This window comes from Megalops cyprinoides, chromosome 11, assembly GCF_013368585.1.
Source record: "Megalops cyprinoides isolate fMegCyp1 chromosome 11, fMegCyp1.pri, whole genome shotgun sequence".
Lineage (NCBI taxonomy): Eukaryota > Metazoa > Chordata > Actinopteri > Elopiformes > Megalopidae > Megalops > Megalops cyprinoides.
The window spans coordinates 27608394-27620725 of record NC_050593.1 but is presented as its reverse complement, the minus strand read 5'-3'; positions in this window follow the sequence as shown (position 1 = coordinate 27620725).

Sequence of the window (12332 nt, the reverse complement as noted above, 5' to 3'; positions counted from 1 at the left end):
ATAAATAATTGTACAGAAAGAGAAGCAGATGTATGATAAATAATTCCAGTTTAACAGTGAGCAAGCTTATAATATTAATGTTGCAAAAAAAAAAAAAATACACCATCAGTTTCAGCACTGAAGTTGTCATCTCAGAATGAATAAATTAATGTTTAATGGTCCAGTCCCTGTTAATAATTGCATATATTCCCTTTCCTTGCCAGGGTTGTAATGTCGACCCACATTATCAGAAAAATGGTCCGTTGTAACAAACTGCGCAACTCGAGTTTCTGTGCGGTGTCCCATATAAGGACTATATAATGTATAGACAGAAACAGCCTAATGATGTCATATTCCAGTGCTGGGAATTTTATGATTTTTGGCACTAGCCAGTGGGTTAGTAGCCTGAAAATTCTACTAACCCAGCTGAAATATTACTATCCCAAAGTAATTTCATGACATTACAACAAAAATTCCATTTACAGCAGAGTTCATTTCTGACACATTATTGTAGTTTGATGAATTCTGTAAATCAATCAATAAATCAATTTCATAACATCAATTCAATTGCACATTTCATTTTAATTGACGGATGATAGCAAGTTAAGGATTTTAAGTGACGTATTAAAGAGAGATAAACTGGAGTTCTTTTTGAAATACATGAGAAAAACCACTGGTGATGCAAACACTTGGGCAGATTTTGCATTGCTATTGCCAGGCCAATTTTGTTTACTGAGACTATATTTGAGACATTGAAAGCCACAAGTCTCCTGTATACAGCAAAACAAACTGGAAGTCTCCACAGGGAAAAAATACTTCATTGGAGTTATTCATTGGAGAATGAGATAAACATATCACATGCCCGCTATGTGTGGCTTTTATTTTACAGGGATAAAGAAAATATACTGTCCAACATTGATCATGTTCTTACATGAACTTATCCATTCAAGGTCCTTGCCTTTGCCTGCTTACCAGTGTATGGCAGCTTGGCAGGGTTAAAAATGATGCTTGATGGGAGAGGGAGTGGCAGTGGCTTGAGTCCTTTCAATGCCAAAGCTGTTATCATGCGGGCCAGCATTTTTACGTGCTGTGAGGTTTTCCAATTTGAATTTATTCGTTCCTCTCTGAAATAGCTTCTTCTTGGACAAAGAGACATGTCATAACTGCCACATGGTACTTATTGTAGATGAGGTCATTTAACATTACAGCTGTCTCCACAACTATTGGGGTTGTGATTGGTTGTTCTTCATATGGTGGTTCCAGCACCAAACAATCCTATTACTGCATGAGATTCAGTGACATGGATGGCACAAGCTACACAATCAGCAAGGTGCATGCGCACACAAGAAAAGTAAATTCATAACTAAAGACACTGCAACACAACCCAGGGTGGGGATGGGTGTGTCACATGCTGTATTGCAACCAAAGAGACAAGGACCTAGTTTCAAAGCAATGAAAAGTTGCTTTAAGTGCATTAATTGAATTAAGGCTCCAAATCAATATTGAAGAAAATGATTAACTCAAAAACACCAGTATAAAAAGATGAAACACTCACTTTTAAAGGTTTAAACAAAACTTCACTCCTGGGGGAGCTAATCTCTTACACCAAAGCTTTCTTTTTTTTTTTTTTAGCTGGGTGGTTACTAACGTCATAGGTTTCATGTCCACAGAGCAAACAAAGCTTAAAAGTCCCACTGCTCATTCTTCTTTTTCCCTCTTTAAGTGGGTGTAGGAAGGGTGAGGCTGATTGTGTAATTGGCCATAAGTGGCAGCCTTTTTCTTCACCTGCAGCATGTGATGGCTGTATGTGGCCAGAAGAGCCACACCCCAACATTTCCTACCTGCCATGAAGGGTCTTTCATAAGAGCCAAATAAGAACCACAAAAACCTAAATAAACAGTACATAAATATTATTAAATATTTATGCCAGCCAGCACAGACTGTTTTATGTTGTGTTATGTCTCTATCGACCTAATAAAATCATTAATGACATTACTTTGACATTTTCATTTTCTATGTCATGGTAAAGCCATATTTTATATGGATGTTGACATACAGCAGCAACCCCTGTGATGGCCATTGTTCCTTGGTAGACAAGTTTCTGAGGTAGAGTATAGTCTATAGGTATAAATATAGATGTTCACCAAATTACCATACTTTTAATACAGTATGTAGTACTCTCCAGCCATGAAGACTGTATTTTTCTTCTTATCATTGGTCAATGATTGGTCAATTATTTTACGTCACATTACATTACATGCATTTAGCAGACACTCGTATCCAGAACAACTTCCAGCACAACAGAATATAAGTGTATCCATTCAAGTTAAACGAGCAACAGGCCAGGCCAACGAGACCAGGCTAACAACACTCCCAGACCAGTGAGTGTGAGCATAACGCCATTCAAGCCCTACCACAAGTAAACCAACTTGTGCAATATGACTAAGTAACGGTATACTACGATACATCAGTCACAAGAACACAATACAACATGTAAAATAAACATGAAATACTAGAGGTAGCCGGTGTTAGGGGGTGAAGATTGAGGTCTTTTGGGGTTTAAACATTTTGGTATTTAATGGGAGCAGGGTGTGGTTATGCTTAGGCAATTTCAGTATTACCAACAGGGTTACAGGGTTGAATTCCAGAGAGAGGAACTGCTGTAGTGCCCTCGAGCAAGGGTCTTGACCCAAATTACATCAGGAGATATCCAGCTGTATGAACATGTGACATGTGCAGTTTATGTTATGTCACACTAGATAAGGGCTTCTGCTATGAAAATAGGTCATTTCATGCAGAAGATTTTTTTTTATTTCATATTAAATATCTGAGGAGGACTGGGGAATGACATGAAGAGAGACAGTAAATATCATTATTAATGCTTATTCGTTGTTTCTCCTTTTATGTATTACTCTTCATACTTTAAAATTTACAGAAACGTCAAGGGATTCATTGAACATTTATCAATAATGTATTGCACTTTAAAAAACATCATACTATTCTACAGTATCCCTTCATTACCATCAAATACAGACAGAAAAGGAAAAACTTCTATCTGTCTGGAAATCTAACAACTTTTAAGTGAAATATTTTCACTTTAAAAGTGAAAAATTTCATGCAGAGCTTTCCAGAAAGATACATTTATCAAGTGAAGAGAAACAAAATTGCTAATGCGCTAATGTTGTAGTGTGTCTTTAATTGGTTACACCTATCTCCTTTGATTATATGTCTGTTACCTGGGGAACATTAATATAAAACATGAATATGTAAAGAAAAAAATCTAAAGCAGAAGTATACAAACATTTTATGCCCATACGGGGCCCTTGCGATACTTTACACTAACTTATTCAGTTTACAAATGTGGCTTGAATCTCTTAGTGGGTCCAGACATACCTATAGTCCCTCCTCATTATATCAATGTAGAAAACAAATCATCATTCAAAAATAAAATATTCCTGAATAGTCCTGATCCTGTGGAAAGAATATGAAAACTTATATGTCTGGATATATCCACACTTACATTTAGCCCATTTGATTCATGTAATTCACAGAGAATTTCTACTTATAAACATATGGCTGCTCATTAAGCAAGATTAATCAGCTCCATTTATACAAACTGATGATGGCATTTAATTGGCTTGAAAAGAATAATGTTAATGGATAATATCAATTTTACAATTAATTCTAATTCTAGTTCCCTCTGTTTCCATTTCACAATGATTTTAGATACTTTAAACTCTATGCCAACCCTCCCCATTTGCCCCAGAACCATCCTCCTTCAGCTTGACATTCTCAATACAGTCACTAACCACTGACAATCCTGGACATATACACCTATGTATACATGTAACTATGTGTACAAAACTTGACCTTGTTTATCAGCAAAGTAACTATTGTACAAGCACAAGGGCCTTGGAAATTTGATGAGGATTACGATGCTTGATATGAACCAACAAAATTTAATTCAGAATTCTCACATTTGCCCATTTTTATCAATACTAAGGTAATAAGGTGCACAAGGACAGTAAGCCCTTGTATACATACATGGAGAGTACACAAAGAAGTATATACAGTATCTAAACAAAGAAAATGCCACAAAGGAAATTACACAATTCAACACTTGACTCCACCCTTCACTCCAATGTCTTGTGTTCCTGGCGTAGTTTAGGAAAACACAATGGATGTGTGAAGGGCAGGTAGCGGGCAAACACCACTGCCCAGCACAGGAAGGGTGTAGGACATTTCCTAAAAATAGGAAAACTGTCCACAAGTTCAGTGTTCCAGAACTGTGCTTGGAACACCAGGCCCAAAGGAGATATGCTTAATCTTAAGTCCATAAGCCTCAGTAACTTATATTTGTTTGAGTGAATAACCGGATCATGGCAGTTATAAAGACCATTATTGAAGTCAGTTACATTGGAAAAAAATTTAATAGTATAACAAAACATTGGTGGGAAGGTGAGGGATGTTTTTTTTTCAAAGAACTGGGTAAACTGCACTGAAATCCAGATAAAAGCCCTTCCTTGCAATTTCAATGCATCAAAGCACGTCTCAAATCTTCCAAAATACAGATTCAGCCAAATGGGTTATCTAATGTGAAGAACTCTTTGAGAGGGTTTGCAAAATTGAAATTGGCAATTGTTATGCAGGGGCACCATTCTGAAGGCCAAAAAAACTGTTCTGCTGGTTCCCCTTAAAGATCTGAATATAAACATAGCCACAAACGGTTATCATCAGTGCTGATGGGAAAGGAAATGGAAGCTGTCGGGGGTTGAAAAATGAGGCAGTAATGAAAATGCATGATGTACGTGGAGTTTAAATTTCAATTTCTACATGATGATTCATGCATATTTATCATGTATTATTTTTGCTAAGTTGACAAACAGATAAATATTGCACTTTCCAACAGCAGTCAAACTAAACATTCATTTTTGAAAATGTTTAAATGACCATAGTGTATATGTAAATGTATAATGGATTATTCTAGATTAATAGCACATTCAGTGCATGGATTGTTAATGGCTAATACTCATCTATAATAAACCGTATTAAGGAGATTGTCATTTGAAAAATGTAAGCAATACACTTCATACCAGTCCATATACCTAACCCAGAATGTTTTCTTTGTGGTGTTTTTTTTTTTTTTTTTTTTACTCGAAAGCCTTTCATTGAATTAGATTTAATTTTAGGAACATATTGATGTTGGTAGCTGACCGTCTTCAAAGCAGCAATTGATTAGAAATGTAGCATTACCCCAGTTCCATTGAATGCATGTGTGCGTGTGTATAGCTGTCTCAATCATGTAACTCACAAGGTGCCATGTTTTTACAGATTTCTTTAATGTGGTGTATAGTAATGCTGTAGTTCTACTGTACTCTAGCTAGTTAACTTTACCACAGAATATCAAGAGTCACAGCAACTAGCGTGTCGCTAGCAAGAGCTATGTTTGTGAGTCCTTTGCTGCTGTTAGAAAACCTAGCCTACAATTGCTACAGTGATAGTTGGTTGAGTGATTTGGCCAGTGGTATTATTTAAGTTATTTTCTGTGTTCAAAATAATAAGCCTGTGCAGCATTGTTTTGGATATGCTATATACAACCAAAAAAATGAAGCAGTATCATTCTGAAAGAAATAGTATTTTATTCAAAATGTACTTGAGTAAAAGCTTTTTCATTTAAAAATACTAAAAAGTACAAATCTTTGAGAAAGAAATACCATAGTAACAAGAGTACTTGTAACCAGTTACTTTAAACCTATGATTAGTTGTGAACATTTACTGTTCAATTTAAGAAGTAGCATGTGAAGTAACATTTCTTACACAGTTTTCAGTGAAAGTTTTAATGAGCTGATGACAGATGGTCTTATATCTATTTTGCCTAGATTTGCTGTGCATACAGCAGGTAAAGTTAAAGAAGTGACTTAAAAAAGAAAAGATTTTAAAGGTATATCATCTTACACAATTTCATTTTGAAGGCATTTGCAGATGGCATCAGTGTCCTTGTCTGAGGTAGCCACATTAACCAGGGGGACATATATCAACATATATCAGACAGGTGTGATGCCACCTATCCATTTGAGAGGGTAATTATATTTAAAATAAAAGGAAGCTTGCTTGAAAAAAGGGTGAGTTATGAATTAGAAATATGTTTGCTTGAAAAAAAAAATCATCAAACCTCAACGTTATATTAATTCTATATGAACATATGAACAATTATGAGATTTATAGAACATAGAGGTTGGTGGTTTCTTATTTGAAAAGAGATGACTACATTTTCTCCACAATGCATTTAATGAACATTTCACCTGATGGTGTTATCCTGTTATCTCTCCCTTTCCCAACTTGTCATCAATACAAATTTAGATGTTGTTTTTGAATTATTAGTATTTTCTGTAAAATCCAAATGACTTGTAATGGGTCTTCATTACACCATCTGCCATACCGGTGAATATCTTTTTAAATCACATTTTATGGGGCCTTCTGTAAAGTTTGGCTCTGGAATGACAGTGCATCAAAGCATGTTTATGGTTGTTAACAACACAAAGCAATATTACATAGCTGCATAAATGAGCAACAAATACAGACCTTTAAGGAAGAAACCTGAGTTCCAGTAAGACCTGGAAAAAATAATCACACTTACACATAATTTATTTGAATGATTTTGGCAACTACTGTCTGGCTGATTTCAATAATCATATTTGCCTTGTGTTAAACTTCATACTTAATTCACAAACTGGAGCATATTAGTGACTACCACAGAGCAAAGTGCATTACATTATATCCCTGGCAAGGTCAATTGTGTTATAGTGCAAATGTGAAGAAGTGAAACTTGCACCTATAGGGACTGCTATCACAAATAGCATACTACCTAGTAACTCCCTTGTACAGAACATAAGTCACATCATCATTTTTTACTGCAGCTTATATAGTCATAACATCATTTTTGGTTGTTGTATTCAATGCAAGACCATGATTTTGTGAAGATTCTGCTCATTTGTGCCCATAGCTGATAGAGGGATCAATACAAAGCAGGTGTGCCTTTACACAGAGAATCACACTGGTACCATTCTGCATTTTGGATTCTGGGATGAAGCAATGAACATATTTCCCTGTGGTTGCTACGCGATGTAGACGGTAAACAGAATTATAAATCTGAGGTCATGATGTTTCCCAAGAGCTTCCCCTCACACTTTACTCCAGACTGAATTGCCTAATCAATACAGCAGGGCAAATTATGAAGGGCATGGGCACAATTAATCTTCCAAGTGCAGTTTGATATTCAGACAGGGTATAATCTTCCACTGAACACACTTGATATATTGGAATCTGACTAGACTGTGGCCACCTTGTTGACATGAATTTTGAGGGCATACTTTTCTTTAGCCTATATGATGAAAGATGGATAAAATATTACCCCACAATTTCCATATAAATGCCTGAGAGTGCCTTGGCTCTGAGATTTAAGGAATTTGTGGAAAACACTGACTGACTTACAGTTAACCTGAAAGTTACCTTTTCTTTAAATATATTTTAATCATTATCTAATGATTTTGTTTTGCCCTTAAGTTTCAAATGAAGCAAATTAAATTATTTTTATTATTCCAACATGTTGTATTAAAATAAAGTGCTAAATATACACTTTTTCCTAGCTAGCTATTAAAATTTCTGAATTTAACCTGTCAGTACTTGAAAATTCAGTTGCAAACTTGCAGGGACAGACCATTGACTTTTAGACACCCTGTTACTTCATGGGGATGTGTGGACCAATAACACTGTCAAAGTGTAAGCTTAGTGTTGAGGTCATTGGGCACACCAATTAGTCAAGAAAAGAGCACCCAAGTGCAAATGTATATTGACTCAAATTCAAAATAAAACTTCTGACAAAAGACAAAACAAACAGAAGACAGACTTGTGCAACCTGCAGACCTTTACTGGGCAAAACAACCTGTAACTTCAAGGTGCAGTTTCACATTGAAATACAAGAACTATTCATACCTCAGCCAGCTCTACCCACTATCTCCCCAGCCAATGATCAAATGCCTGCTTATAGAGACGATAATCCCCTAGACTCCACCCAGTCTTAACCAATGGACTCCTGACTCACGGAACCCCACAGGCGCCAAGACATTAAAAACAAACAACAAAATATTAAATTAATACATATTTATCTACATCAGACAATTTTAGAAATCACCAGTCACATTCGCCCTAGTTCCACAAGTTTCCCTATTACAGTGACATTGATAGCAATGACCTAAATTATCAACAATGGAACGCCCCGTATCGATTAAATCGGAACCCGCACCACGTCCGGGTTTCCTTAATGGCGGAGTCCACCAGCTTAAACCGGTGAGTATCGTATTCACATATATTTACACACTGCACATATGCTGTACAACAGAAATATAGCAGACTTTTGACATAGCTGCAAAAGAGAGAAACATTTTGCGTAGATGCTATTAGTGACACATCTAAAAACAGTTAACATGTATTAAGACGCGGACATTTCTCTCATTTCACCGCAACCTCTACGACTCCAATAAAGTTTGTTCGTTTAACAGTCTTCAGGGAGTTTATTGTTCCTATCCCGTGCTACATTGTCCGTAATTTCTCAACAAGTTAGGCACCACTTTTCTGTTACGCAGTCAACTTTATCCATGGAACATACATACTTAGTCCAAATAAACATTAATGGGGGGCGCATCTGTGCATGTGAATGCGCACGCGTGCGTGCGTAGTGAAGGACAAAAACTCGACCTCCTCACAAAACTTCGCAGAATTGGCGTAGTTTCCACGAATGCCCAGTTTCCACAGAGCCTGAATAAGACTTCTTAAGTCATTTAGGGGTAGTTCGTTACTGCCTCATGTACTGATGTTAACGAATGTTAAGTTATTGTTTCAGATTGATGCTTCATAAAAAGTCAGTAAAGTAAGTGTGTGTGTGTGTGTGTGTGTGTGCGTGTGCGCTCGCGCGCTCGCGCGTGTGTGTACGTTTGCACTGCATATTCAATGTATGAGAGGGATGAATATATTTGGTATCCCTGGCACTTTTGTAAGTCAGTTGAAAATGCATATTCCTCTTAAATACTATGCCTCAAGATATAATTAGTTCTTTTAAATCTCGTTTTCTCATCTTATGAAAACAACCACCTGAAACTATTTTTGAATTATTTATAAGACAAACTAATGTTATACAACTGATTTGTATGAAAGCAAAAGTTAATTTTCGAAAAGGACCCATGGCCTAGTGCACACATATCTCATTCAAATGTCTGTCAAAGAAAGCAATTAACCCCAATTTGTTTTGATTAAACATGTTTCCATATTTCCCACCATTAATTAACCACAAGTGTGAAACATTAAAGCTCATCTATAATTTTGCTTTGGAGTTCTGGTTTACAAATTGAAACCATTTGGTAAACTATGATGAATACAAATGCTGGTCAGAATTACTTGCTATATTGCACTACAAGGGGAAAATGCTATTCATTTTCCATAGCTGCATTATGCCATTCATGTAAACTTAAAATCTGCAAAAGTTCACAGACAACATGACAGTTCCATGACAACTGTCAACAACCCCAGGCATGTATTTTCTAAAAATAAAAAGGAAAGAAAAACAATGAAAATTGAAGAAAAAAATGATGATCCTAGTCCATTATGAAGTATTTTTATTCTGAAAAGGGGGAAGTTTGGAGTTACTACATATGAGCTATATGTAGGAGGACCTATCCATTAGATCGTTATTCTCAGTGCTTTCTGCTGTTTTCAGTTTGTAAAGTGATCTTTGGAAATGCCACTGCTAATTTTCTCACAACAATATTATTTTGTGAAGACTAGAAGCATTTCGATTTTTTCGTATATAACACAGCCTTTCTGTACCACAAAGCACACAGCACAGATGCTAGAATCTTTCACAATATTGGCATACCCCACTTTAAACAAAAGGTAGGTCTAGGTCATCATTAGTAGGCTACATTGAATTACTGAGGGAAGGTTTCATATACAGTGACAATATAAATAAATACAATGAAATATAAATAAGAATCCATTTAATATTCAAATCATATTTAATGATCATTATCATATCATTATATCATTATTAATGATATAATGATACATTAATCATATAAAGTTTATTCAGCAATGGAGCATAATGGAGAGTGTCTTAGCTACAAGACAGACAGGTTTCTCAGAGTTTTAGTTTCAAAGCATAATATATACAGCAATGCAAGGTACCCAGCCCACACCCCTCCGTGACCATCAGCCCCCTGCTGTTTTTTTTAGAAGTCTCTTGCTAAAACTTGTTTTTAGTTTTTTGTACACAATGCATCCTTCCCCCTCCATATCTTAAACTATCTCTCCCTCATTAATTAATCTCCATTTTTCCAATGTGCTTACCTCCTCCTCATCATCTCTTCTCCATCACCTCTCTTTTCTTTGATTTCAGTGTAAACTAAACTCTCAAATCAGCAAGAGACTATGAGCAGAAATATGACTATATTGTGTAATTGTTTTAAATTTGATTTAATTTTTCTGTTAAGATGATAAATGCCTTGACACTCTGGCATCACACTGAATTTTCCAGAGGGCCATTTGCATGTTTGCTTTATTCCAATTAATTCCCCAGTTTACTTCGTTTTATGCATTAATTTGCACAGATATTTACACCTCCGCACTGCCAAATTGTACTACAGTAAAATGTCTTATTAGTGTCATCCAGAAGTGCAGTCTACAACTGTGATTGTAATTGTCATTTGCAGAAATGTAAAAACTGATAAATAAAAGCCCTGAGTCTGACTAAATAATGCAATTACCTGAAAAAGCTGTGGTGCAGCTTTACTTAGCATGTAAACTCCAAATTCCAACTCCAAATTGGACTCCAAATTCTTAAGTAGCATGAACTCATGCAATCTGGTGTGTAGCTTGTAGCTCCAACTTTCTGCAGTATCTTCTGAAGTAGGTTTCTGTCCATTTCCCCATCATTCTTGGGGATCGCTGAAAAGAGAGTTGGTACAAATATTTTGCAAGGTTTTGTTTAATTTCTCTGCCCCAACTCGCACACACAAAAAAAACAAACAACAAAAAATGAGGGATATACAAGATGTGATTCATGCAGCCTTTTGTATGTTAAATGACACTATCACTGAAATATACCAACACAGCATAATGGAAGATGCCAGATTATACCTGTCTACTTGCAACCTTTGTTGCTTTTTAAATACTGTCTGTTGGAGCATAACTAGCCTCTGTTTACTTTGTCCAACAAAAATCCATTTCCAGCACTTTGTTTTGAAAGGTCATTTGCTCTTTTCCGCTCATTGCTTTCCTCAAGACCTTGTATTTACTACCTGTGTGAAATATATTGTTTCCCTTTAGTTTTCACTGCAAGACAAATTGACTGTGATGAAGAAACAAAGTCCATTTCTTCTGCTGGCCACATTCACTTATTTACACTCATCTGTTTTCTTCATTTAAAGTATGAAATGTAATTTTCTTGAGATAAAATGGGGTTCACATATCATTGTGTGGACTGCCAAAGTGATGTCATTGCCTATTATAAAAGAAAGGTAACAGAGAATTACAAGAAAGCAAGTATACTCACTGCACATTCTTAGTTACACTTGACCACAAGAATGTAGTGGTTAAAGTCTGATACCTCAACATTACACAATGTCTGGGTAAAAGAACAATCGATAGTTTCTTGCCCTTTGACAATTTGCCAGGTTTGTCATATACTAGACATTTTCCAGTTTAGGACAAAACAGTGCTCTGTGTTATAAACAACAATTGAAAATGTTTTCTTATCACTAGTGATGCACAACTGTAGCTCCCTCTCCTAGGAAAAAATGAACAGATTCAATCATAGAGTGGTTACCCCAGCTCCCCCCAGAAGTATGCCCTAATTCAGGTGGAAATTAAGGGCAAAGGGCAAACTGGTGAAGGGAGTTATACCCAGTAAGTGAAACTCCTTGAACATATGAACAATAGACATCTATGACTTTCCCTAATGGGGCAAACTCAACTGTATTATTCATGTAATGCTTGTGTGTTATCTCTGCTAATGACTGGGACATTTATAGTATTGTCTTGTATCTATGATGTTTAACACAAAGAAAACTGAAAAGAGAGATATGTATTGTGTCAGACTGTATTACTATACAGTCTGACACATGGCCTTTTCCAGGTGATATCAGCATCATTACAAGGTGAACTTGATGTGGTTCAGCATTTAGTCAGCATGGTATTTATTGATCTGGATATGCTCTATAGGAATTATAGCCAACAGCGTTGTTTGCGATGATATCTGTCTGTTCATATTTTGCTCACTCTTTCATCCTTTGAATGAAATGCAT